At 43.4% G+C, this 24,198-nt stretch overlaps 21 non-coding genes across 21 annotated transcripts; all 21 read right to left on the minus strand.

The window, feature by feature from the left end:
- Positions 1 to 1,493: 1,493 nt before the first annotated feature.
- Positions 1,494 to 1,584, minus strand: trnar-ucu (transfer RNA arginine (anticodon UCU)). Its single transcript is given in 2 exon segments — positions 1,494 to 1,529; positions 1,548 to 1,584. It is a non-coding gene; the product is annotated as a tRNA-Arg (tRNA).
- A 1,782-nt stretch (positions 1,585 to 3,366) lies between these two features.
- Positions 3,367 to 3,457, minus strand: trnar-ucu (transfer RNA arginine (anticodon UCU)). Its single transcript is given in 2 exon segments — positions 3,367 to 3,402; positions 3,421 to 3,457. It is a non-coding gene; the product is annotated as a tRNA-Arg (tRNA).
- Positions 3,458 to 3,989: 532 nt separating this feature from the next.
- Positions 3,990 to 4,080, minus strand: trnar-ucu (transfer RNA arginine (anticodon UCU)). The gene is given in 2 exon segments: positions 3,990 to 4,025; positions 4,044 to 4,080. It is a non-coding gene; the product is annotated as a tRNA-Arg (tRNA).
- Positions 4,081 to 5,239: 1,159 nt separating this feature from the next.
- On the minus strand, positions 5,240 to 5,330 carry trnar-ucu (transfer RNA arginine (anticodon UCU)). Its single transcript is given in 2 exon segments — positions 5,240 to 5,275; positions 5,294 to 5,330. It is a non-coding gene; the product is annotated as a tRNA-Arg (tRNA).
- Positions 5,331 to 6,488: 1,158 nt separating this feature from the next.
- Positions 6,489 to 6,579, minus strand: trnar-ucu (transfer RNA arginine (anticodon UCU)). Its single transcript is given in 2 exon segments — positions 6,489 to 6,524; positions 6,543 to 6,579. It is a non-coding gene; the product is annotated as a tRNA-Arg (tRNA).
- A 532-nt stretch (positions 6,580 to 7,111) lies between these two features.
- trnar-ucu (transfer RNA arginine (anticodon UCU)) lies at positions 7,112 to 7,202 on the minus strand. Its single transcript is given in 2 exon segments — positions 7,112 to 7,147; positions 7,166 to 7,202. It is a non-coding gene; the product is annotated as a tRNA-Arg (tRNA).
- A 535-nt stretch (positions 7,203 to 7,737) lies between these two features.
- trnar-ucu (transfer RNA arginine (anticodon UCU)) lies at positions 7,738 to 7,828 on the minus strand. Its single transcript is given in 2 exon segments — positions 7,738 to 7,773; positions 7,792 to 7,828. It is a non-coding gene; the product is annotated as a tRNA-Arg (tRNA).
- Positions 7,829 to 8,360: 532 nt separating this feature from the next.
- trnar-ucu (transfer RNA arginine (anticodon UCU)) lies at positions 8,361 to 8,451 on the minus strand. Its single transcript is given in 2 exon segments — positions 8,361 to 8,396; positions 8,415 to 8,451. It is a non-coding gene; the product is annotated as a tRNA-Arg (tRNA).
- Positions 8,452 to 8,986: 535 nt separating this feature from the next.
- trnar-ucu (transfer RNA arginine (anticodon UCU)) lies at positions 8,987 to 9,077 on the minus strand. Its single transcript is given in 2 exon segments — positions 8,987 to 9,022; positions 9,041 to 9,077. It is a non-coding gene; the product is annotated as a tRNA-Arg (tRNA).
- Positions 9,078 to 9,611: 534 nt separating this feature from the next.
- On the minus strand, positions 9,612 to 9,702 carry trnar-ucu (transfer RNA arginine (anticodon UCU)). The gene is given in 2 exon segments: positions 9,612 to 9,647; positions 9,666 to 9,702. It is a non-coding gene; the product is annotated as a tRNA-Arg (tRNA).
- Positions 9,703 to 10,234: 532 nt separating this feature from the next.
- trnar-ucu (transfer RNA arginine (anticodon UCU)) lies at positions 10,235 to 10,325 on the minus strand. The gene is given in 2 exon segments: positions 10,235 to 10,270; positions 10,289 to 10,325. It is a non-coding gene; the product is annotated as a tRNA-Arg (tRNA).
- A 1,155-nt stretch (positions 10,326 to 11,480) lies between these two features.
- Positions 11,481 to 11,571, minus strand: trnar-ucu (transfer RNA arginine (anticodon UCU)). The gene is given in 2 exon segments: positions 11,481 to 11,516; positions 11,535 to 11,571. It is a non-coding gene; the product is annotated as a tRNA-Arg (tRNA).
- Positions 11,572 to 12,106: 535 nt separating this feature from the next.
- Positions 12,107 to 12,197, minus strand: trnar-ucu (transfer RNA arginine (anticodon UCU)). Its single transcript is given in 2 exon segments — positions 12,107 to 12,142; positions 12,161 to 12,197. It is a non-coding gene; the product is annotated as a tRNA-Arg (tRNA).
- A 532-nt stretch (positions 12,198 to 12,729) lies between these two features.
- Positions 12,730 to 12,820, minus strand: trnar-ucu (transfer RNA arginine (anticodon UCU)). Its single transcript is given in 2 exon segments — positions 12,730 to 12,765; positions 12,784 to 12,820. It is a non-coding gene; the product is annotated as a tRNA-Arg (tRNA).
- A 534-nt stretch (positions 12,821 to 13,354) lies between these two features.
- Positions 13,355 to 13,445, minus strand: trnar-ucu (transfer RNA arginine (anticodon UCU)). Its single transcript is given in 2 exon segments — positions 13,355 to 13,390; positions 13,409 to 13,445. It is a non-coding gene; the product is annotated as a tRNA-Arg (tRNA).
- Positions 13,446 to 13,980: 535 nt separating this feature from the next.
- On the minus strand, positions 13,981 to 14,071 carry trnar-ucu (transfer RNA arginine (anticodon UCU)). Its single transcript is given in 2 exon segments — positions 13,981 to 14,016; positions 14,035 to 14,071. It is a non-coding gene; the product is annotated as a tRNA-Arg (tRNA).
- Positions 14,072 to 14,603: 532 nt separating this feature from the next.
- Positions 14,604 to 14,694, minus strand: trnar-ucu (transfer RNA arginine (anticodon UCU)). The gene is given in 2 exon segments: positions 14,604 to 14,639; positions 14,658 to 14,694. It is a non-coding gene; the product is annotated as a tRNA-Arg (tRNA).
- Positions 14,695 to 15,230: 536 nt separating this feature from the next.
- trnar-ucu (transfer RNA arginine (anticodon UCU)) lies at positions 15,231 to 15,321 on the minus strand. The gene is given in 2 exon segments: positions 15,231 to 15,266; positions 15,285 to 15,321. It is a non-coding gene; the product is annotated as a tRNA-Arg (tRNA).
- Positions 15,322 to 16,478: 1,157 nt separating this feature from the next.
- On the minus strand, positions 16,479 to 16,569 carry trnar-ucu (transfer RNA arginine (anticodon UCU)). The gene is given in 2 exon segments: positions 16,479 to 16,514; positions 16,533 to 16,569. It is a non-coding gene; the product is annotated as a tRNA-Arg (tRNA).
- A 3,617-nt stretch (positions 16,570 to 20,186) lies between these two features.
- Positions 20,187 to 20,277, minus strand: trnar-ucu (transfer RNA arginine (anticodon UCU)). The gene is given in 2 exon segments: positions 20,187 to 20,222; positions 20,241 to 20,277. It is a non-coding gene; the product is annotated as a tRNA-Arg (tRNA).
- Positions 20,278 to 20,808: 531 nt separating this feature from the next.
- trnar-ucu (transfer RNA arginine (anticodon UCU)) lies at positions 20,809 to 20,899 on the minus strand. The gene is given in 2 exon segments: positions 20,809 to 20,844; positions 20,863 to 20,899. It is a non-coding gene; the product is annotated as a tRNA-Arg (tRNA).
- Positions 20,900 to 24,198: the final 3,299 nt, after the last annotated feature.

Below are 24,198 nucleotides of genomic sequence, written 5' to 3' on the forward strand. Positions count from 1 at the left end.
CTCATACAACCAACTTTTGGTTGACTGACCTAATGCGCTAACCGAAAGGAACCAGAGAAAGGTGGTAGAGATAAGTTACGGACTCCAAACAAAATTTACACGTCAGACAATTATGTAGGTGTGAAAAATTGGTCCCTTGGTGAATAGGGTTGGGAACTCAAGGATTACACCATTTGTTATTTTGTATCAGATCACTCTTTCCATTCCATTGTTCAGGGAAGGAGGAGACAAAAAAATTATGTTTGACACTAGTGGGACTCGAAACCACAACCTTTGAATCTCTTCAACAATCTCTCCTTGAAATCCAATGCGCTATCCATTGCGCCACAGAGACCTTTTGCTATCAAGCCAAATTGACCATTTTTCGTGTGCGGGACTTAGCCCGGCTCTGTCAAAGTAACTTTCTACAGTTAGATGGCGGGCTGGAAATCAGTTAAAACACCAAAGCTGCCATTTTAAAACCACTGTGGGTTACAAAACCAGGAACTCCACTTTACTAGAGAGGTACTTCAACCAACTAAGACATGGTGCCAGGCAACATGCAAAGACAAGTTCAGAAACTTGGCCCCCGGTTCAGACAGCTGAGGGAAAAGCTGAACAAAAAGAAGGTTGGACTTGGGTGTGCTCATACCACCAACTTTTGGTTGACTGGCCTAATGGGCTAACCGAAAGGCACCAGAGAAAGGTGGTAGAGATAGGTTACGGACTCCAAACTAAATTTACACGTCAGACAATTATGTAGGTGTGAAAAATTGGTCCCTTGGTGAATAGGGTTGGGAACTCAAGGATTACACCATTTGTTATTTTGTATCAGATCACTCTTTCCATTCCATTGTTCAGGGAAGGAGGAGACAAAAAAATTATGTTTGACTCTAGTGGGACTCAAACCCACAACCTTTGAATCTCTTCAACAATCTCTCCTAGAAGTCCAATGCGCTATCCATTGCGCAACAGAGACATTTTGCTAACAAGCCAAATTGACAATTTTTCGTGTGCGGGACATAGCCCGGCTCTGTCAAAGTAACTTTCTAAAGTTAGATGGCGGGCTGGAAATCAGTGAAAACACCAAAGCTGCCATTTTAAAACCACTGTGGGTTACAAAACCAGGAACTCCACTTTACTAGAGAGGTACTCCAACCAACTAAGACATGGTGCCAGGCAACATGCAAAGACAAGTTCAGAAACTTGGCCCCCGGTTCAGACAGCTGAGGGAAAAAAACTGAACAAAAAGAAGGTTGGACTTGGGTGTGCTCATACCACCAACCTTTGGTTGACTGGCCTAATGCGCTAACCGCAAAGCACCAGAGAATGGTGGTAGAGATAAGTTACGGACTCCAAACTAAATTTACACGTCAGACAATTATGTAGGTGTGAAAAATTGGTCCCTTGGTGAATAGGGTTGGGAACACAAGGATTACACAATTTGCTATTTTGTATCAGATCACTCTTTCCATTCCATTGTTCAGGGAAGGTGGAGACAAAAAAATTCTAGTTGACTAAAGTGGGACTTGAACCCACAACCTTTGAATCTCTTCAGCAATCTCTCCTAGAAGTCCAAAGCGCTATCCATTGCGCCACAGAGCCATTTTGCAAACAAACCAAATTGACCATTTTTCGTGTGCGGGACATAGCCCGGCTCTGTCAAAGTAACTTTCTAAAGTTAAATGGCGGGCTGGAAATCAGTGAAAACACCAAAGCTGCCATTTTAAAACCACTGTGGGTTACAAAACCAGGAACTCCACTTTACTAGAGAGGTACTTCAAGCAACTAAGATATGGTGCCAGGCAACATGCAAAGACAAGTTCAGAAACTTGGCCCCCGGTTCAGACAGGTAAGGGAAAAGCTGAACAAAAAGAAGGTTGGACTTGGGTGTGCTTATACCACCAACTTTTGGTTGACTGGCCTAATGCGCTAACCGAAAAGCACCAGAGAATGGTGGTAGAGATAAGTTACGGACTCCAAACTAAATTTACACGTCAGACAATTATGTAGGTGTGAAAAATTGGTCCCTTGGTGAATAGGGTTGGGAACACAAGGATTACACAATTTGCTATTTTGTATCAGATCACTCTTTCCATTCCATTGTTCAGGGAAGGAGGAGACAAAAAAATTCTGGTTGACTAAAGTGGGACTTGAACCCACAACCTTTGAATCTCTTCAGCAATCTCTCCTAGAAGTCCAAAGCGCTATCCATTGTGCCACAGAGCCATTTTGTAAACAAACCAAATTGACCATTTTTCGTGTGCGGGACATAGCCCGGCTCTGTCAAAGTAACTTTCTAAAGTTAAATGGCGGGCTGGAAATCAGTGAAAACACCAAAGCTGCCATTTTAAAACCACTGTGGGTTACAAAACCAGGAACTCCACTTTACTAGAGAGGTACTTCAAGCAACTAAGATATGGTGCCAGGCAACATGCAAAGACAAGTTCAGAAACTTGGCCCCCGGTTCAGACAGGTAAGGGAAAAGCTGAACAAAAAGAAGGTTGGACTTGGGTGTGCTTATACCACCAACTTTTGGTTGACTGGCCTAATGGGCTAACCGAAAGGCACCAGAGAAAGGTGGTAGAGATAAGTTACGGACTCCAACAAAATTGACACGTCACACAATTATGTAGGTGTGAAAAATAGGTCCCTTGGTGAAAAGGGTTGGGAACTCAAGGATTAGACCATTTGCTATTTTGTATCAGATCACTCTTTCCATTCCATTGTTCAGGGAAGGAGGAGACAAAAAAATAATGTTTGAATCTAGTGGGACTTGAACACACATTCTTTGAATCTCTTCAACAATCTCCCCTAGGCGTCTAATGCGCTATCCATTGCCCCAAAGAGCCATTTTGCAAACAAACCAAATTAACAATTTTTCGTGTGCGGGACATAGCCCGGCTCTGTCAAAGTAACTTTCTAAAGTTAGATGGCGGGCTGGAAATCAGTGAAAACACCAATGCTGCCATTTTAAAACCACTGTGGGTTACAAAACCAGGAACTCCACTTTACTAGAGAGGTACTTCAACCAACTAAGACATAGTGCCAGGCAACATGCAAAGACAAGTTCAGAAACTTGGCCCCCGGTTCAGACAGCTGAGGGAAAAAAACTGAACAAAAAGAAGGTTGGACTTGGGTGTGCTCATACCACCAACCTTTGGTTGACTGGCCTAATGCGCTAACCGAAAAGCACCAGAGAATGGTGGTAGAGATAAGTTACGGACTCCAAACTAAATTTACACGTCAGACAATTATGTAAGTGTGAAAAATTGTTCCCTTGGTGAATAGGGTTGGGAACACAAGGATTACACAATTTGCTATTTTGTATCAGATCACTCTTTCCATTCCATTGTTCAGGGAAGGAGGAGACAAAAAAAGAATGTTTGACTCTAGTGGGACTTGAATCCACAACCTTTGAATCTCTTCAGCAATCTCTCCTAGAAGTCCAATGCGCTATCCATTGCGCCACAGAGCCATTTTGCAAACAAACCAAATTGACAATTTTTCGTGTGCGGGACATAGCCCGGCTCTGTCAAAGTAACTTTCTAAAGTTAGATGGCGGGCTGGAAATCAGTGAAAACACCGAAGCTGCCATTTTAAAACCACTGTGGGTTACAAAACCAGGAACTCCACTTTACTAGAAAGGTACTTCAACCAACTAAGACATGGTGCCAGTTAACATGCAAAGACAAGTTCAGAAACTTGGCCCCCGGTTCAGACAGTTGAGGGAAAAACTGAACAAAAAGAAGGTTGGACTTGGGTGTGCTCATACCACCAACTTTTGGTTGACTGGCCTAATGGGCTAACCGAAAGGCACCAGAGAAAGGTGGTAGAGATAAGTTACGGACTCCAACAAAATTGACACGTCACACAATTATGTAGGTGTGAAAAATAGGTCCCTTGGTGAAAAGGGTTGGGAACTCAAGGATTAGACCATTTGCTATTTTGTATCAGATCACTCTTTCCATTCCATTGTTCAGGGAAGGAGGAGACAAAAAAATTATGTTTGACTCTAGTGGGACTCGAACCCACAACCTTTGAATCTCTTCATCAATCTCTCCTAGAAGTCCAATGCGCTATCCATTGCGCCACAGAGCCATTTTGCTAACAAGCCAAATTGACCATTTTTCGTGTGCGGGACATAGCCCGGCTCTGTCAAAGTAACTTTCTAAAGTTAGATGGCGGGCTGGAAATCAGTGAAAACACCAAAGCTGCCATTTTAAAACCACTGTGGGTTACAAAACCAGGAACTCCACTTTACTAGAGAGGTACTTCAACCAACTAAGACATGGTGCCAGGCAACATGCAAATACAAGTTCAGAAACTTGGCCCCCGGTTCAGACAGCTGAGGGAAAAAAACTGAACAAAAAGAAGGTTGGACTTGGGTGTGCTCATACCACCAACCTTTGGTTGACTGGCCTAATGCGCGAACCGAAAAGCACCAGAGAATGGTGGTAGAGATAAGTTACGGACTCCAAACTAAATTTACACGTCAGACAATTATTTAGGTGTGAAAAATTGGTCCCTTGGTGAATAGGGTTGGGAACACAAGGATTAGACCATTTGCTATTTTGTATCAGATCACTCTTTCCATTCCATTGTTCAGGGAAGGAGGAGACAAAAAAATTCTGGTAGACTCTAGTGGGACTTAACCCACAACCTTTGAATCTCTTCAGCAATCTCTCCTAGAAGTCCAATGCGCTATCCATTGCGCCACAGAGCCATTTTGCAAACAAACCAAATTGACCATTTTTCGTGTGCGGGACATAGCCCGGCTCTGTCAAAGTAACTTTCTAAAGTTAGATGGCGGGCTGGAAATCAGTGAAAACACCAATGCTGCCATTTTAAAATCACTGTGGTTTACAAAACCAGGAACTCCACTTTACTAGAGAGGTACTTCAACCAACTAAGACATGGTGCCAGGCAACATGCAAAGACAAGTTCAGAAACTTGGCCCCCGGTTCAGACAGCTGAGGGAAAAAAACTGAACAAAAAGAAGGTTGGACTTGGGTGTGCTCATACCACCAACCTTTGGTTGACTGGCCTAATGCGCTAACCGAAAGCACCAGAGAATGGTGTTAGAGATAAGTTACGGACTCCAAACTAAATTTACACGTCAGACAATTATGTAAGTGTGAAAAATTGGTCCCTTGGTGAATAGGGTTGGGAACACAAGGATTACACAATTTGCTATTTTGTATCAGATCACTCTTTCCATTCCATTGTTCAGGGAAGGAGGAGACAAAAAAAGTATGGTTGACGCTAGTGGGACTTGAACCCACAACCTTTGAATCTCTTCAGCAATCTCTCCTAGAAGTCCAAAGCGCTATCCATTGCGCCACAGAGCCATTTTGCAAACAAACCAAATTGACCATGTTTCGTGTGCGGGACATAGCCCGGCTCTGTCAAAGTAACTTTCTAAAGTTAGATGGCGGGCTGGAAATCAGTGAAAACACCGAAGCTGCCATTTTAAAACCACTGTGGGTTACAAAACCAGGAACTCCACTTTACTAGAAAGGTACTTCAACCAACTAAGACATGGTGCCAGTTAACATGCAAAGACAAGTTCAGAAACTTGGCCCCCGGTTCAGACAGGTGAGGGAAAAGCTGAACAAAAAGAAGGTTGGACTTGGGTGTGCTCATACCACCAACTTTTGGTTGACTGGCCTAATGGGCAAACCGAAAGGCACCAGAGAAAGGAGGTAGAGATAAGTTACGGACTCCAACAAAATTGACACGTCAGACAATTATGTAGGTGTGAAAAATAGGTCCCTTGGTGAAAAGGGTTGGGAACTCAAGGATTAGACCATTTGCTATTTTGTATCAGATCACTCTTTCCATTCCATTGTTCAGGGAAGGAGGAGACAAAAAAATAATGTTTGAATCTAGTGGGACTTGAACACACATTCTTTGAATCTCTTCAACAATCTCCCCTAGGCGTCCAATGCGCTATCCATTGCCCCAAAGAGCCATTTTGCAAACAAACCAAATTAACAATTTTTCGTGTGCGGGACATAGCCCGGCTCTGTCAAAGTAACTTTCTAAAGTTAGATGGCGGGCTGGAAATCAGTGAAAACACCAATGCTGCCATTTTAAAACCACTGTGGGTTACAAAACCAGGAACTCCACTTTACTAGAGAGGTACTTCAACCAACTAAGACATAGTGCCAGGCAACATGCAAAGACAAGTTCAGAAACTTGGCCCCCGGTTCAGACAGCTGAGGGAAAAAAACTGAACAAAAAGAAGGTTGGACTTGGGTGTGCTCATACCACCAACCTTTGGTTGACTGGCCTAATGCGCTAACCGAAAAGCACCAGAGAATGGTGGTAGAGATAAGTTACGGACTCCAAACTAAATTTACACGTCAGACAATTATGTAAGTGTGAAAAATTGGTCCCTTGGTGAATAGGGTTGGGAACACAAGGATTACACAATTTGCTATTTTGTATCAGATCACTCTTTCCATTCCATTGTTCAGGGAAGGAGGAGACAAAAAAAGAATGTTTGACTCTAGTGGGACTTGAATCCACAACCTTTGAATCTCTTCAGCAATCTCTCCTAGAAGTCCAATGCGCTATCCATTGCGCCACAGAGCCATTTTGCAAACAAACCAAATTGACAATTTTTCGTGTGCGGGACATAGCCCGGCTCTGTCAAAGTAACTTTCTAAAGTTAGATGGCGGGCTGGAAATCAGTGAAAACACCGAAGCTGCCATTTTAAAACCACTGTGGGTTACAAAACCAGGAACTCCACTTTACTAGAAAGGTACTTCAACCAACTAAGACATGGTGCCAGTTAACATGCAAAGACAAGTTCAGAAACTTGGCCCCCGGTTCAGACAGTTGAGGGAAAAGCTGAACAAAAAGAAGGTTGGACTTGGGTGTGCTCATACCACCAACTTTTGGTTGACTGGCCTAATGGGCTAACCGAAAGGCACCAGAGAAAGGTGGTAGAGATAAGTTACGGACTCCAACAAAATTGACACGTCACACAATTATGTAGGTGTGAAAAATAGGTCCCTTGGTGAAAAGGGTTGGGAACTCAAAGATTAGACCATTTGCTATTTTGTATCAGATCACTCTTTCCATTCCATTGTTCAGGGAAGGAGGAGACAAAAAAATTATGTTTGACTCTAGTGGGACTCGAACCCACAACCTTTGAATCTCTTCATCAATCTCTCCTAGAAGTCCAATGCGCTATCCATTGCGCCACAGAGCCATTTTGCTAACAAGCCAAATTGACCATTTTTCGTGTGCGGGACATAGCCCGGCTCTGTCAAAGTAACTTTCTAAAGTTAGATGGCGGGCTGGAAATCAGTGAAAACACCAAAGCTGCCATTTTAAAACCACTGTGGGTTACAAAACCAGGAACTCCACTTTACTAGAGAGGTACTTCAACCAACTAAGACATGGTGCCAGGCAACATGCAAATACAAGTTCAGAAACTTGGCCCCCGGTTCAGACAGCTGAGGGAAAAAAACTGAACAAAAAGAAGGTTGGACTTGGGTGTGCTCATACCACCAACCTTTGGTTGACTGGCCTAATGCGCGAACCGAAAAGCACCAGAGAATGGTGGTAGAGATAAGTTACGGACTCCAAACTAAATTTACACGTCAGACAATTATTTAGGTGTGAAAAATTGGTCCCTTGGTGAATAGGGTTGGGAACACAAGGATTAGACCATTTGCTATTTTGTATCAGATCACTCTTTCCATTCCATTGTTCAGGGAAGGAGGAGACAAAAAAATTCTGGTAGACTCTAGTGGGACTTGAACCCACAACCTTTGAATCTCTTCAGCAATCTCTCCTAGAAGTCCAATGCGCTATCCATTGCGCCACAGCGCCATTTTGCAAACAAACCAAATTGACCATTTTTCGTGTGCGGGACATAGCCCGGCTCTGTCAAAGTAACTTTCTAAAGTTAGATGGCGGGCTGGAAATCAGTGAAAACACCGAAGCTGCCATTTTAAAACCACTGTGGGTTACAAAACCAGGAACTCCACTTTACTAGAAAGGTACTTCAACCAACTAAGACATGGTGCCAGTTAACATGCAAAGACAAGTTCAGAAACTTGGCCCCCGGTTCAGACAGTTGAGGGAAAAGCTGAACAAAAAGAAGGTTGGACTTGGGTGTGCTCATACCACCAACTTTTGGTTGACTGGCCTAATGGGCTAACCGAAAGGCACCAGAGAAAGGTGGTAGAGATAAGTTACGGACTCCAACAAAATTGACACGTCACACAATTATGTAGGTGTGAAAAATAGGTCCCTTGGTGAAAAGGGTTGGGAACTCAAGGATTAGACCATTTGCTATTTTGTATCAGATCACTCTTTCCATTCCATTGTTCAGGGAAGGAGGAGACAAAAAAATTATGTTTGACTCTAGTGGGACTCGAACCCACAACCTTTGAATCTCTTCATCAATCTCTCCTAGAAGTCCAATGCGCTATCCATTGCGCCACAGAGCCATTTTGCTAACAAACCAAATTGACCATTTTTCGTGTGCGGGACATAGCCCGGCTCTGTCAAAGTAACTTTCTAAAGTTAGATGGCGGGCTGGAAATCAGTGAAAACACCAAAGCTGCCATTTTAAAACCACTGTGGGTTACAAAACCAGGAACTCCACTTTACTAGAGAGGTACTTCAACCAACTAAGACATGGTGCCAGAAAACATGCAAATACAAGTTCAGAAACTTGGCCCCCGGTTCAGACAGCTGAGGGAAAAAAACTGAACAAAAAGAAGGTTGGACTTGGGTGTGCTCATACCACCAACCTTTGGTTGACTGGCCTAATGCGCGAACCGAAAAGCACCAGAGAATGGTGGTAGAGATAAGTTACGGACTCCAAACTAAATTTACACGTCAGACAATTATTTAGGTGTGAAAAATTGGTCCCTTGGTGAATAGGGTTGGGAACACAAGGATTAGACCATTTGCTATTTTGTATCAGATCACTCTTTCCATTCCATTGTTCAGGGAAGGAGGAGACAAAAAAATTCTGGTAGACTCTAGTGGGACTTGAACCCACAACCTTTGAATCTCTTCAGCAATCTCTCCTAGAAGTCCAATGTGCTATCCATTGCGCCACAGAGCCATTTTGCAAACAAACCAAATTGACCATTTTTCGTGTGCGGGACATAGCCCGGCTCTGTCAAAGTAACTTTCTAAAGTTAGATGGCGGGCTGGAAATCAGTGAAAACACCAATGCTGCCATTTTAAAATCACTGTGGTTTACAAAACCAGGAACTCCACTTTACTAGAGAGGTACTTCAACCAACTAAGACATGGTGCCAGGCAACATGCAAAGACAAGTTCAGAAACTTGGCCCCCGGTTCAGACAGCTGAGGGAAAAAAACTGAACAAAAAGAAGGTTGGACTTGGGTGTGCTCATACCACCAACCTTTGGTTGACTGGCCTAATGCGCTAACCGAAAGCACCAGAGAATGGTGTTAGAGATAAGTTACGGACTCCAAACTAAATTTACACGTCAGACAATTATGTAAGTGTGAAAAATTGGTCCCTTGGTGAATAGGGTTGGGAACACAAGGATTACACAATTTGCTATTTTGTATCAGATCACTCTTTCCATTCCATTGTTCAGGGAAGGAGGAGACAAAAAAAGTATGGTTGACGCTAGTGGGACTTGAACCCACAACCTTTGAATCTCTTCAGCAATCTCTCCTAGAAGTCCAATGCGCTATCCATTGCGCCACAGAGCCATTTTGCAAAGAAACCAAATTGACCATTTTTCGTGTGCGGGACATAGCCCGGCTCTGTCAAAGTAACTTTTAAAAGTTAGATGGCGGGCTGGAAATCAGTGAAAACACCGAAGCTGCCATTTTAAAACCACTGTGGGTTACAAGACCAGGAACTCCACTTTACTAGAAAGGTACTTCAACCAACTAAGACATGGTGCCAGTTAACATGCAAAGACAAGTTCAGAAACTTGGCCACAGGTTCAGACAGGTGAGGGAAAAGCTGAACAAAAAGAAGGTTGGACTTGGGTTTGCTCATACCACCAACTTTTGGTTGACTGGCCTAATGGGCTAACCGAAAGGCACCAGAGAAAGGAGGTAGAGATAATTTACGGACTCCAACAAAATTGACACGTCACACAATTATGTAGGTGTGAAAAATAAGTCCCTTGGTGAATAGGGTTGGGAACACAAGGATTACACAATTTGCTATTTTGTATCAGATCACTCTTTCCATTCCATTGTTCAGGGAAGGAGGAGACAAAAAAATTATGTTTGACTCTAGTGGGACTTGAACCCACAACCTTTGAATCTCTTCAGCAATCTCTCCTAGAAGTCCAATGCGCTATCCATTGCGCCACAGAGCCATTTTGCAAAAAAACCAAATTGACCATTTTTCGTGTGCGGGACATAGCCCGGCTCTGTCAAAGTAACTTTTAAAAGTTAGATGGCGGGCTGGAAATCAGTGAAAACACCGAAGCTGCCATTTTAAAACCACTGTGGGTTACAAAACCAGGAACTCCACTTTACTAGAAAGGTAATTCAACCAACTAAGACATGGTGCCAGTTAACATGCAAAGACAAGTTCAGAAACTTGGCCCCCGGTTCAGACAGGTGAGGGAAAAGCTGAACAAAAAGAAGGTTGGACTTGGGTGTGCTCATACCACCAACTTTTGGTTGACTGGCCTAATGGGCTAACCGAAAGGCACCAGAGAAAGGTGGTAGAGATAAGTTACGGACTCCAACAAAATTGACATGTCACACAATTATGTAGGTGTGAAAAATAGGTCCCTTGGTGAACAGGGTTGGGAACTCAAGGATTACACCATTTGCTATTTTGTATCAGATCACTCTTTCCATTTCATTGTTCAGGGAAGGAGGAGACAAAAAAATAATGTTTGACTCTAGTGGGACTCGACCCCACAACCTTTGAATCTCTTCAACAATCTCCCCTAGACGTCCAATGCGCTATCCATTGCCCCAAAAAGCCATTTTGCAAACAAACCAAATTAACCAATTTTCGTGTGCGGGACATAGCCCGGCTCTGTCAAAGTAACTTTCTAAAGTTAGATGGCGGGCTGGAAATCAGTGAAAACACCGAAGCTGCCATTTTAAAACCACTGTGGGTTACAAAACCAGGAACTCCACTTTACTAGAAAGGTAATTCAACCAACTAAGACATGGTGCCAGTTAACATGCAAAGACAAGTTCAGAAACTTGGCCCCCGGTTCAGACAGGTGAGGGAAAAGCTGAACAAAAAGAAGGTTGGACTTGGGTGTGCTCATACCACCAACTTTTGGTTGACTGGCCTAATGGGCTAACCGAAAGGCACCAGAGAAAGGTGGTAGAGATAAGTTACGGACTCCAACAAAATTGACACGTCACACAATTATGTAGGTGTGAAAAATAGGTCCCTTGGTGAAAAGGGTTGGGAACTCAAGGATTAGACCATTTGCTATTTTGTATCAGATCACTCTTTCCATTCCATTGTTCAGGGAAGGAGGAGACAAAAAAATTATGTTTGACTCTAGTGGGACTTGAACCCACAACCTTTGAATCTCTTCAGCAATCTCTCCTAGAAGTCCAATGCGCTATCCATTGCGCCACAGAGCCATTTTGCAAAAAAAACAAATTGACCATTTTTCGTGTGCGGGACATAGCCCGACTCTGTCAAAGTAACTTTTAAAAGTTAGATGGCGGGCTGGAAATCAGTGAAAACACCAAAGCTGCCATTTTAAATCCACTGTGGGTTACAAAACCAGGAACTCCACTTTACTAGAGAGGTACTTCAACCAACTAAGACATGGTGCCAGGCAACATGCAAAGACAAGTTCAGAAACTTGGCCCCCGGTTCAGACAGCTGAGGGAAAAAAACTGAACAAAAAGAAGGTTGGACTTGGGTGTGCTCATACCACCAACCTTTGATTGACTGGCCTAATGCGCTAACCGAAAGGCACCAGAGAAAGTTGGTAGAGATAAGTTACGGACTCCAAACTAAATTTACACGTCAGACAATTATGTAAGTGTGAAAAATTGGTCCCTTGGTGAATAGGGTTGGGAACACAAGGATTACACAATTTGCTATTTTGTATCAGATCACTCTTTCCATTCCATTGTTCAGGGAAGGAGGAGACAAATAAAGTATGGTTGACTCTAGTGGGACTTGAACCCACAACCTTTGAATCTCTTCAGCAATCTCTCCTAGAAGTCCAATGCGCTATCCATTGCGCCACAGAGCCATTTTGCAAACAAACCAAATTGACAATTTTTCGTGTGCGGGACATAGCCCGGCTATGTCAAAGTAACTTTTAAAAGTTAGATGGCGGGCTGGAAATCAGTGAAAACACCGAAGCTGCCATTTTAAAACCACTGTGGGTTACAAAACCAGGAACTCCACTTTACTAGAAAGGTAATTCAACCAACTAAGACATGGTGCCAGTTAACATGCAAAGACAAGTTCAGAAACTTGGCCCCCGGTTCAGACAGCTGAGGGAAAAGCTGAACAAAAAGAAGGTTGGACTTGGGTGTGCTCATACCACCAACTTTTGGTTGACTGGCCTAATGGGCTAACCGAAAGGCACCAGAGAAAGGTGGTAGAGATAAGTTACGGACTCCAACAAAATTGACACGTCACACAATTATGTAGGTGTGAAAAATAGGTCCCTTGGTGAAAAGGGTTGGGAACTCAAGGATTAGACCATTTGCTATTTTGTATCAGATCACTCTTTCCATTCCATTGTTCAGGGAAGGAGGAGACAAAAAAATAATGTTTGACTCTAGTGGGACTCGAACCCACAACCTTTGAATCTCTTCAACAATCTCTCCTAGAAGTCCAATGCGCTATCCATTGCGCCACAGAGCCATTTTGCTAACTAGCCAAATTGACCATTTTTCGTGTGCGGGTCATAGCCCGGCTCTGTCAAAGTAACTTTCTAAAGTTAGATGGCGGGCTGGAAATCAGTGAAAACACCAATGCTGCCATTTTAAAACCACTGTGGGTTACAAAACCAGGAACTCCACTTTACTAGAGAGGTACTTCAACCAACTAAGACATGGTGCCAGGCAACATGCAAAGACAAGTTCAGAAACTTGGCCCCCGGTTCAGACAGCTGAGGGAAAAAAACTGAACAAAAAGAAGGTTGGACTTGGGTGTGCTCATACCACCAACTTTTGGTTGACTGGCCTAATGGGCTAACCGAAAGGCACCAGAGAAAGGTGGTAGAGATAAGTTACGGACTCCAACAAAATTGACACGTCACACAATTATGTAGGTGTGAAAAATAGGTCCCTTGGTGAAAAGGGTTGGGAACTCAAGGATTAGACCATTTGCTATTTTGTATCAGATCACTCTTTCCATTCCATTGTTCAGGGAAGGAGGAGACAAAAAAATTATGTTTGACTCTAGTGGGACTTGAACCCACAACCTTTGAATCTCTTCAGCAATCTCTCCTAGAGGTCCAATGCGCTATCCATTGCGCCACAGAGCCATTTTGCAAAAAAAACAAATTGACCATTTTTCGTGTGCGGGACATAGCCCGACTCTGTCAAAGTAACTTTTAAAAGTTAGATGGCGGGCTGGAAATCAGTGAAAACACCAAAGCTGCCATTTTAAATCCACTGTGGGTTACAAAACCAGGAACTCCACTTTACTAGAGAGGTACTTCAACCAACTAAGACATGGTGCCAGGCAACATGCAAAGACAAGTTCAGAAACTTGGCCCCCGGTTCAGACAGCTGAGGGAAAAAAACTGAACAAAAAGAAGGTTGGACTTGGGTGTGCTCATACCACCAACCTTTGGTTGACTGGCCTAATGCGCTAACCGAAAGGCACCAGAGAAAGTTGGTAGAGATAAGTTACGGACTCCAAACTAAATTTACACGTCAGACAATTATGTAAGTGTGAAAAATTGGTCCCTTGGTGAATAGGGTTGGGAACACAAGGATTACACAATTTGCTATTTTGTATCAGATCACTCTTTCCATTCCATTGTTCAGGGAAGGAGGAGACAAAGAAAGTATGGTTGACTCTAGTGGGACTTGAACCCACAACCTTTGAATCTCTTCAGCAATCTCTCCTAGAAGTCCAATGCGCTATCCATTGCGCCACAGAGCCATTTTGCAAACAAACCAAATTGACAATTTTTCGTGTGCGGGACATAGCCCGGCTATGTCAAAGTAACTTTTAAAAGTTAGATGGCGGGCTGGAAATCAGTGAAAACACCGAAGCTGCCATTTTAAAACCACTGTGGGTTACAAAACCAGGAACTCCACTTTACTAGAAAGGTAATTCAACCAACTAAGACATGGTGCCAGTTAACATGCAAAGACAAGTTCAGAAACTTGGCCCCCGGTTCAGACAGGTGAGGGAAAAGCTGAACAAAAAGAAGGTTGGACTTGGGTGTGCTCATACCACCAACTTTTGGTTGACTGGCCTAATGGGCTAACCGAAAGGCACCAGAGAAAGGTGGTAGAGATAAGTTACGGACTCCAACAAAATTGACACGTCACACAATTATGTAGGTGTGAAAAATAGGTCCCTTGGTGAAAAGGGTTGGGAACTCAAGGATTAGACCATTTGCTATTTTGTATCAGATCACTCTTTCCATTCCATTGTTCAGGGAAGGAGGAGACAAATAAATAATGTTTGACTCTAGTGGGACTCGAACCCACAACCTTTGAATCTCTTCAACAATCTCTCCTAGAAGTCCAATGCGCTATCCATTGCGCCACAGAGCCATTTTGCTAACTAGCCAAATTGACCATTTTTCGTGTGCGGGTCATAGCCCGGCTCTGTCAAAGTAACTTTCTAAAGTTAGATGGCGGGCTGGAAATCAGTGAAAACACCAATGCTGCCATTTTAAAACCACTGTGGGTTACAAGACCAGGAACTCCACTTTACTAGAGAGGTACTTCAACCAACTAAGACATGGTGCCAGGCAACATGCAAAGACAAGTTCAGAAACTTGGCCCCCCGGTTCAGACAGCTGAGGGAAAAAAACTGAACAAAAAGAAGGTTGGACTTGGGTGTGCTCATACCACCAACCTTTGGTTGACTGGCCTAATGCGCTAACCGAAAAGCACCAGAGAATGGTGGTAGAGATAAGTTACGGACTCCAAACTAAATTTACACGTCAGACAATTATGTAGGTGTGAAAAATAGGTCGCTTGGTGAATAGGGTTGGGAACTCAAGGATTAGACCATTTGCTATTTTGTATCAGATCACTCTTTCCATTCCATTGTTCAGGGAAGGAGGAGACAAAAAAATAATGTTTGACTCTAGTGGGACTCGACCCCACAACCTTTGAATCTCTTCAACAATCTCCCCTAGAAGTCCAATGCGCTATCCATTGCGCCACAGAGCCATTTTAAAAACAAACCAAATTGACCATTTTTCGTGTGCGAGACATAGCCCGGCTCTGTCAAAGTAACTTTCTAAAGTTAGATGGCGGGCTGGAAATCAGTGAAAACACCAAAGCTGCCATTTTAAAACCACTGTGGGTTACAAAACCAGGAACTCCACTTTACTAGAGAGGTACTTCAACCAACTAAGACATGGTGCCAGGCAACATGCAAAGACAAGTTCAGAAACTTGGCCCCCGGTTCAGACAGCTGAGGGAAAAAAACTGAACAAAAAGAAGGTCGGACTTGGGTGTGCTCATACCACCAACCTTTGGTTGACTGGCCTAATGCGCTAACCGAAAAGCACCAGAGAATGGTGGTAGAGATAAGTTACGGACTCCAAACTAAATTTACACGTCAGACAATTATGTAGGTGTGAAAAATTGGTCCCTTGGTGAATAGGGTTGGGAACACAAGGATTAGACCATTTGCTATTTTGTATCAGATCACTCTGTCCATTCCATTGTTCAGGGAAGGAGGAGACAAAAAATTATGGTTGACTCTAGTGGGACTTGAACCCACAACCTTTGAATCTCTTCAGCATTCTCTCCTAGGAGTCCAATGCGCTATCCGTTGCGCCACAGAACAATTTTAGAAAAAAATAAAATTGACCATTTTTCGTGTGCGGGACATAGCCCGGCTCTGTCAAAGTAACTTTCTAAAGTTAGATGGCGGGCTGGAAATCAGTGAAAACACCAAAGCTGCCATTTTAAAACCACTGTGGGTTACAAAACCAGGAACTCCACTTTACTAGAGAGGTACTTCAACCAACTAAGACATGGTGCCAGGCAACATGCAAAGACAAGTTCAGAAACTTGGCCCCCGGTTCAGACAGGTGAGGGAAAAGCTGAACAAAAAGAAGGTTGGACTTGGGTGTGCTTATACCACCAACTTTTGGTTGGCTGGCCTAATGGGCTAACCGAAAGGCACCAGAGAAAGGAGGTAGAGATAAGTTACGGACTCCAACAAAATTGACACGTCACACAATTATGTAGGTGTGAAAAATAGGTCCCTTGGTGAAAAGGGTTGGGAACTCAAGGATTAGACCATTTGCTATTTTGTATCAGATCACTCTTTCCATTCCATTGTTCAGGGAAGGAGGAGACAAAAAAATTATGTTTGACTCTAGTGGGACTCGAACCCACAACCTTTGAATCTCTTCAACAATCTCCCCTAGACGTCCAATGCGCTATCCATTGCGCCACAGAGCCATTTTAAAAACAAACCAAATTGACCATTTTTCGTGTGCGAGACATAGCCCGGCTCTGTCAAAGTAACTTTCTAAAGTTAGATGGCGGGCTGGAAATCAGTGAAAACACCAAAGCTGCCATTTTAAAACCACTGTGGGTTACAAAACCAGGAACTCCACTTTACTAGAGAGGTACTTCAACCAACTAAGACATGGTGCCAGGCAACATGCAAAGACAAGTTCAGAAACTTGGCCCCCGGTTCAGACAGCTGAGGGAAAAAAACTGAACAAAAAGAAGGTCGGACTTGGGTGTGCTCATACCACCAACCTTTGGTTGACTGGCCTAATGCGCTAACCGAAAAGCACCAGAGAATGGTGGTAGAGATAAGTTACGGACTCCAAACTAAATTTACACGTCAGACAATTATGTAGGTGTGAAAAATTGGTCCCTTGGTGAATAGGGTTGGGAACACAAGGATTAGACCATTTGCTATTTTGTATCAGATCACTCTGTCCATTCCATTGTTCAGGGAAGGAGGAGACAAAAAATTATGGTTGACTCTAGTGGGACTTGAACCCACAACCTTTGAATCTCTTCAGCAATCTCTCCTAGAAGTCCAATGCGCTATCCGTTGCGCCACAGAACAATTTTAGAAAAAAATAAAATTGACCATTTTTCGTGTGCGGGACATAGCCCGGCTCTGTCAAAGTAACTTTCTAAAGTTAGATGGCGGGCTGGAAATCAGTGAAAACACTAAAGCTGCCATTTTAAAACCACTGTGGGTTACAAAACCAGGAACTCCACTTTACTAGAGAGGTACTTCAACCAACTAAGACATGGTGCCAGGCAACATGCAAAGACAAGTTCAGAAACTTGGCCCCCGGTTCAGACAGGTGAGGGAAAAGCTGAACAAATAGAAGGTTGGACTTGGGTGTGCTTATACCACCAACTTTTGGTTGGCTGGCCTAATGGGCTAACCGAAAGGCACCAGAGAAAGGAGGTAGAGATAAGTTACGGACTCCAACAAAATTGACACGTCACACAATTATGTAGGTGTGAAAAATAGGTCCCTTGGTGAAAAGGGTTGGGAACTCAAGGATTAGACCATTTGCTATTTTGTATCAGATCACTCTTTCCATTCCATTGTTCAGGGAAGGAGGAGACAAAAAAATTATGTTTGACTCTAGTGGGACTCGAACCCACAACCTTTGAATCTCTTCAACAATCTCTCCTAGAAGTCCAATGCGCTATCCGTTGCGCCACAGAACAATTGTAGAAAAAAATCAAATTGACCATTTTTCGTGTGCGGGACATAGCCCGGCTCTGTTAAAGTAACTTTCTAAAGTTAGATGGCGGGCTGGAAATCAGTGAAAACACCAAAGCTGCCATTTTAAAACCACTGTGGGTTACAAAACCAGGAACTCCACTTTACTAGAGAGGTACTTCAACCAACTAAGACATGGTGCCAGGCAACATGCAAAGACAAGTTCAGAAACTTGGCTCCCGGTTCAGACAGCTGAGGGAAAAAAACTGAAAAAAAAGAAGGTTGGACTTGGGTGTGCTCATACCACCAACCTTTGGTTGACTGGCCTAATGCGCTAACCGAAAAGCACCAGAGAATGGTGGTAGAGATAAGTTACGGACTCCAACAAAATTGACACGTCACACAATTATGTAGGTGTGAAAAATAGGTCCCTTGGTGAAAAGGGTTGGGAACTCAAGGATTAGACCATTTGCTATTTTGTATCAGATCACTCTTTTCATTCCATTGTTCAGGGAAGGAGGAGACAAAAAAATAATGTTTCACTCGAACCCACAACCTTTGAATCTCTTCAGCAATCTCTCCTAGAAGTCCAATGCGCTATCCGTTGAGCCACAGAACAAATTTAGAAAATAATAAAATTGACCATTTTTCGTGTGCGGGACATAGCCCGGCTCTGTCAAAGTAACTTTCTAAAGTTAGATGGCGGGCTGGAAATCAGTGAAAACACTAAAGCTGCCATTTTAAAACCACTGTGGGTTACAAAACCAGGAACTCCACTTTACTAGAGAGGTACTTCAACCAACTAAGACATGGTGCCAGGCAACATGCAAAGACAAGTTCAGAAACTTGGCCCCCGGTTCAGACAGGTGAGGGAAAAGCTGAACAAAAAGAAGGTTGGACTTGGGTGTGCTTATACCACCAACTTTTGGTTGGCTGGCCTAATGGGCTAACCGAAAGGCACCAGAGAAAGGAGGTAGAGATAAGTTACGGACTCCAACAAAATTGACACGTCACACAATTATGTAGGTGTGAAAAATAGGTCCCTTGGTGAAAAGGGTTGGGAACTCAAGGATTAGACCATTTGCTATTTTGTATCAGATCACTCTTTCCATTCCATTGTTCAGGGAAGGAGGAGACAAAAAAATAATGTTTCACTCGAACCCACAACCTTTGAATCTCTTCAACAATCTCTCCTAGAAGTCCAACGCGCTATCCATTGCGCCACAGAGCCATTTTACTAACAAGCCAAATTGACAATTTTTCGTGTGCGGGACATAGCCCGGCTCTGTCAAAGTAACTTTCTAAAGTTAGATGGCGGGCTGGAAATCAGTGAAAACACCAAAGCTGCCATTTTAAAACCACTGTGGGTTACAAAACCAGGAACTCAACTTTACTAGAGAGGTACTTCAACCAACTAAGACATGGTGCCAGGCAACATGCAAAGACAAGTTCAGAAACTTGGCCCCCGGTTCAGACAGGTGAGGGAAAAGCTGAACAAAAAGAAGGTTGGACTTGGGTGTGCTCATACCACCAACCTTTGGTTGACTGGCCTAATGCGCTAACTGAAAAGCACCAGAGAATGGTGGTAGAGATAAGTTACGGACCCCAAACTAAATTTACACGTCAGACAATTATGTAGGTGTGAAAAATTGGTCCCTTGGTGAATAGGGTTGGGAACACAAGGATTACACAATTTGCTATTTTGTATCAGATCACTCTTTCCATTCCATTGTTCAGGGAAGGAGGAGACAAAAAAATAATGTTTGACTCTAGTGAGACTCGAACCCACAACCTTTGAATCTCTTCAACAATCTCTCCTAGAAGTCCAACGCGCAACAGAGCAATTTTGCAAACAAACCAAATTGACCATTTTTCGTGTGCGGGACATAGCCCGGCTCTGTCAAAGTAACTTTCTAAAGTTAGATGGCGGGCTGGAAATCAGTGAAAACACCAAAGCTGCCATTTTAAAACCACTGTGGGTTACAAAACCAGGAACTCCACTTTACTAGAGAGGTACTTCAACCAACTAAGACATGGTGCCAGGCAACATGCAAAGACAAGTTCAGAAACTTGGCCCCCGGTTCAGACAGCTGAGGGAAAAGCTGAACAAAAAGAAGGTTGGACTTGGGTGTGCTCATACCACCAACTTTTGGTTGACTGGCCTAATGGGCTAACCGAAAGGCACCAGAGAAAGGAGGTAGAGATAAGTTACGAACTCCAACAAAATTGACACGTCACACAATTATGTAGGTGTGAAAAATAGGTCCCTTGGTGAAAAGGGTTGGGAACTCAAGGATTAGACCATTTGCTATTTTGTATCAGATCACTCTTTCCATTCCATTGTTCAGGGAAGGAGGAGACAAAAAATTATGTTTGACTCTAGTGGGACTCGAACCCACAACCTTTGAATCTCTTCAACAATCTCTCCTAGAAGTCCAATGCGCTATCCATTGCACCACAGAGCCGTTTTGCTAACAAGCCAATTGACCATTTTTCGTGTGCGGGACATAGCCCGGCTCTGTCAAAGTAACTTTCTAAAGTTAGATGGCGGGCTGGAAATCAGTTAAAACACCAAAGCTGCCATTTTAAAACCACTGTGGGTTACAAAACCAGGAACTCCACTTTACTAGAGAGGTACTTCAACCAACTAAGACATGGTGCCAGGCAACATGCAAAGACAAGTTCAGAAACTTGGCCCCCGGTTCAGACAGCTGAGGGAAAAGCTGAACAAAAAGAAGGTTGGACTTGGGTGTGCTCATACCACCAACTTTTGGTTGACTGGCCTAATGGGCTAACCGAAAGGCACCAGAGAAAGGAGGTAGAGATAAGTTACGGACTCCAACAAAATTGACACGTCACACAATTATGTAGGTGTGAAAAATAGGTCCCTTGGTGAAAAGGGTTGGGAACTCAAGGATTAGACCATTTGCTATTTTGTATCAGATCACTCTTTCCATTCCATTGTTCAGGGAAGGAGGAGACAAAAAAATATTGTTTGACTCTAGTGGGACTTGAACCCACAACCTTTGAATCTCTTCAACAATCTCACCTAGAAGTCCAATGCGCTATCCATTGCGCCACAGAGCCATTTTGCAAACAAACCAAATTGACCATTTTTCGTGTGCGGGACATAGCCCGGCTCTATCAAAGTAACTTTTAAAAGTTAGATGGCGGGCTGGAAATCAGTGAAAACACCAAAGCTGCCATTTTAAAACCACTGTGGGTTACAAAACCAGGAACTCCACTTTACTAGAGAGGTACTTCAACCAACTAAGACATGGTGCCTGGCAACATGCAAAGACAAGTTCAGAAACTTGGCACACGGTTCAGACAGCTGAGGGAAAAGCTGAACAAAATGAAGGTTGGACTTGGGTGTGCTCATACCACCAACTTTTGGTTGACTGGCCTAATGGGCTAACCGAAAGGCACCAGAGAAAGGTGGTAGAGATAAGTTACGGACTCCAACAAAATTGACACGTCACACAATTATGTAGGTGTGAAAAATAGGTCCCTTGGTGAAAAGGGTTGGGAACTCAAGGATTAGACCATTTGCTATTTTGTATCAGATCACTCTTTCCATTCCATTGTTCAGGGAAGGAGGAGACAAAAAAATAATGTTTGACTCTAGTGAGACTCGAACCCACAACCTTTGAATCTCTTCAAAAATCTCTCCTAGAAGTCCAACGCGCAACAGAGCAATTTTGCAAACGAACCAAATTGACCATTTTTCGTGTGCGGGACATAGCCCGGCTCTGTCAAAGTAACTTTCTAAAGTTAGATGGCGGCCTGGAAATCAGTTAAAACACCAAAGCTGCCATTTTAAAACCACTGTGGGTTACAAAACCAGGAACTCCACTTTACTAGAGAGGTACTTCAACCAACTAAGACATGGTGCCAGGCAACATGCAAAGACAAGTTCAGAAACTTGGCCCCCGGTTCAGACAGCTGAGGGAAAAGCTGAACAAAAAGAAGGTTGGACTTGGGTGTGCTCATACCACCAACCTTTGGTTGACTGGCCTAATGCGCTAACCGAAAAGCACCGGAGAATGGTGGTAGAGATAAGTTACGGACTCCAAACTAAATTTACACGTCACACAATTATGTAGGTATGAAAAATAGGTCCCTTGGTGAAAAGGGTTGGGAACTCAAGGATTAGACCATTTGCTATTTTGTATCAGATCACTCTTTCCATTCCATTGTTCAGGGAAGGAGGAGACAACAAAAAAATGTTTGACTCTAGTGGGACTCGAACCCACAACCTTTGAATCTCTTCAACAATCTCTCCTAGAAGTCCAACGCGCAACAGAGCAATTTTGCAAACAAACCAAATTGACCATTTTTCGTGTGCGGGACATAGCCCGGCTCTGTCAAAGTAACTTTTAAAAGTTAGATGGCGGGCTGGAAATCAGTGAAAACACCAAAGCTGCCATTTTAAAACCACTGTGGGTTACAAAACCAGGAACTCCACTTTACTAGAGAGGTACTTCAACCAACTAAGACATGGTGCCAGGCAACATGCAAAGACAAGTTCAGAAACTTGGCCCCCGGTTCAGACAGCTGAGGGAAAAGCTGAACAAAAAGAAGGTTGGACTTGGGTGTGCTCATACCACCAACTTTTGGTTGACTGGCCTAATGGGCTAACCGAAAGGCACCAGAGAAAGGAGGTAGAGATAAGTTACGGACTCCAACAAAATTGACACGTCACACAATTATGTAGGTGTGAAAAATAGGTCCCTTGGTGAAAAGGGTTGGGAACTCAAGTATTAGACCATTTGCTATTTTGTATCAGATCACTCTTTCCATTCCATTGTTCAGGGAAGGAGGAGACAAAAAATTATGTTTGACTTTAGTGGGACTCGAACCCAAAACCTTTGAATCTCTTCAACAATCTCTCCTAGAAGACCAATGCGCTATCCATTGCGCCACAGAGCCGTTTTGCTAACAAGCCAAATTGACCATTTTTCGTGTGCAGGACATAGCCCGGCTCTGTCAAAGTAACTTTCTAAAGTTAGATGGCGGGCTGGAAATCAGTTAAAACACCAAAGCTGCCATTTTAAAACCACTGTTGGTTACAAAACCAGGAACTCCACTTTACTAGAGAGGTACTTCAACCAACTAAGACATGGTGCCAGGCAACATGCAAAGACAAGTTCAGAAACTTGGCCCCCGGTTCAAACAGCTGAGGGAAAAGCTGAACAAAAAGAAGGTTGGACTTGGGTGTGCTCATACCACCAACTTTTGGTTGACTGGCCTAATGGGCTAACCGAAAGGCACCAGAGAAAGGAGGTAGAGATAAGTTACGGACTCCAACAAAATTGACACGTCACACAATTATGTAGGTGTGAAAAATAGGTCCCTTGGTGAAAAGGGTTGGGAACTCAAGGATTAGACCATTTGCTATTTTGTATCAGATCACTCTTTCCATTCCATTGTTCAGGGAAGGAGGAGACAAAAAAATATTGTTTGACTCTAGTGGGACTCGAACCCACAACCTTTGAATCTCTTCAAAAATCTCTCCTAGAAGTCCAACACGCTATCCATTGCAGCACAGAGCCATTTTGCTAACAAACCAAATTGACAATTTTTCGTGTGCGGGACATAGCCCGGCTCTGTCAAAGTAACTTTCTAAAGTTAGATGGCGGGCTGGAAATCAGTGAAAACACCAAAGCTGCCATTTTAAAACCACTGTGGTTTACAAAACCAGGAACTCCACTTTACTAGAGAGGTACTTCAACCAACTAAGACATGGTGCCAGGCAACATGCAAAGACAAGTTCAGAAACTTGGCCCCCGGTTCAGACAGCTGAGGGAAAAGCTGAACAAAAAGAAGGTTGGACTTGGGTGTGCTCATACCACCAACTTTTGGTTGACTGGCCTAATGGGCCAACCGAAAGGCACCAGAGAAAGGTGGTAGAGATAAGTTACGGACTCCAAAAAAATTGACACGTCACACAATTATGTAGGTGTGAAAAATAGGTCCCTTGGTGAAAAGGGTTGGGAACTCAAGGATTAGACCATTTGCTATTTTGTATCAGATCACTCTTTCCATTCCATTGTTCAGGGAAGGAGGAGACAGAAAAATAATGTTTGAATCTAGTGAGACTCGAACCCACAACCTTTGAATCTCTTCAACAATCTCTCCTAGAAGTCCAATGCGCTATCCATTGCGCAACAGAGCCATTTTGCTAACAAGCCAAATTCACCATTTTTCGTGTGCGGGACATAGCCCGGCTCTGTCAAAGTAACTTTCTAAAGTTAGATGGCGGGCTGGAAATCAGTTAAAACACCAAAGCTGCCATTTTAAAACCACTGTGGGTTACAAAACCAGGAACTCCACTTTACTAGAGAGGTACTTCAACCAACTAAGACATGGTGCCAGGCAACATG

Source organism: Salvelinus fontinalis, chromosome 13 (genome assembly GCF_029448725.1).
Source record: "Salvelinus fontinalis isolate EN_2023a chromosome 13, ASM2944872v1, whole genome shotgun sequence".
Classification (NCBI taxonomy): Eukaryota; Metazoa; Chordata; class Actinopteri; order Salmoniformes; family Salmonidae; genus Salvelinus; species Salvelinus fontinalis.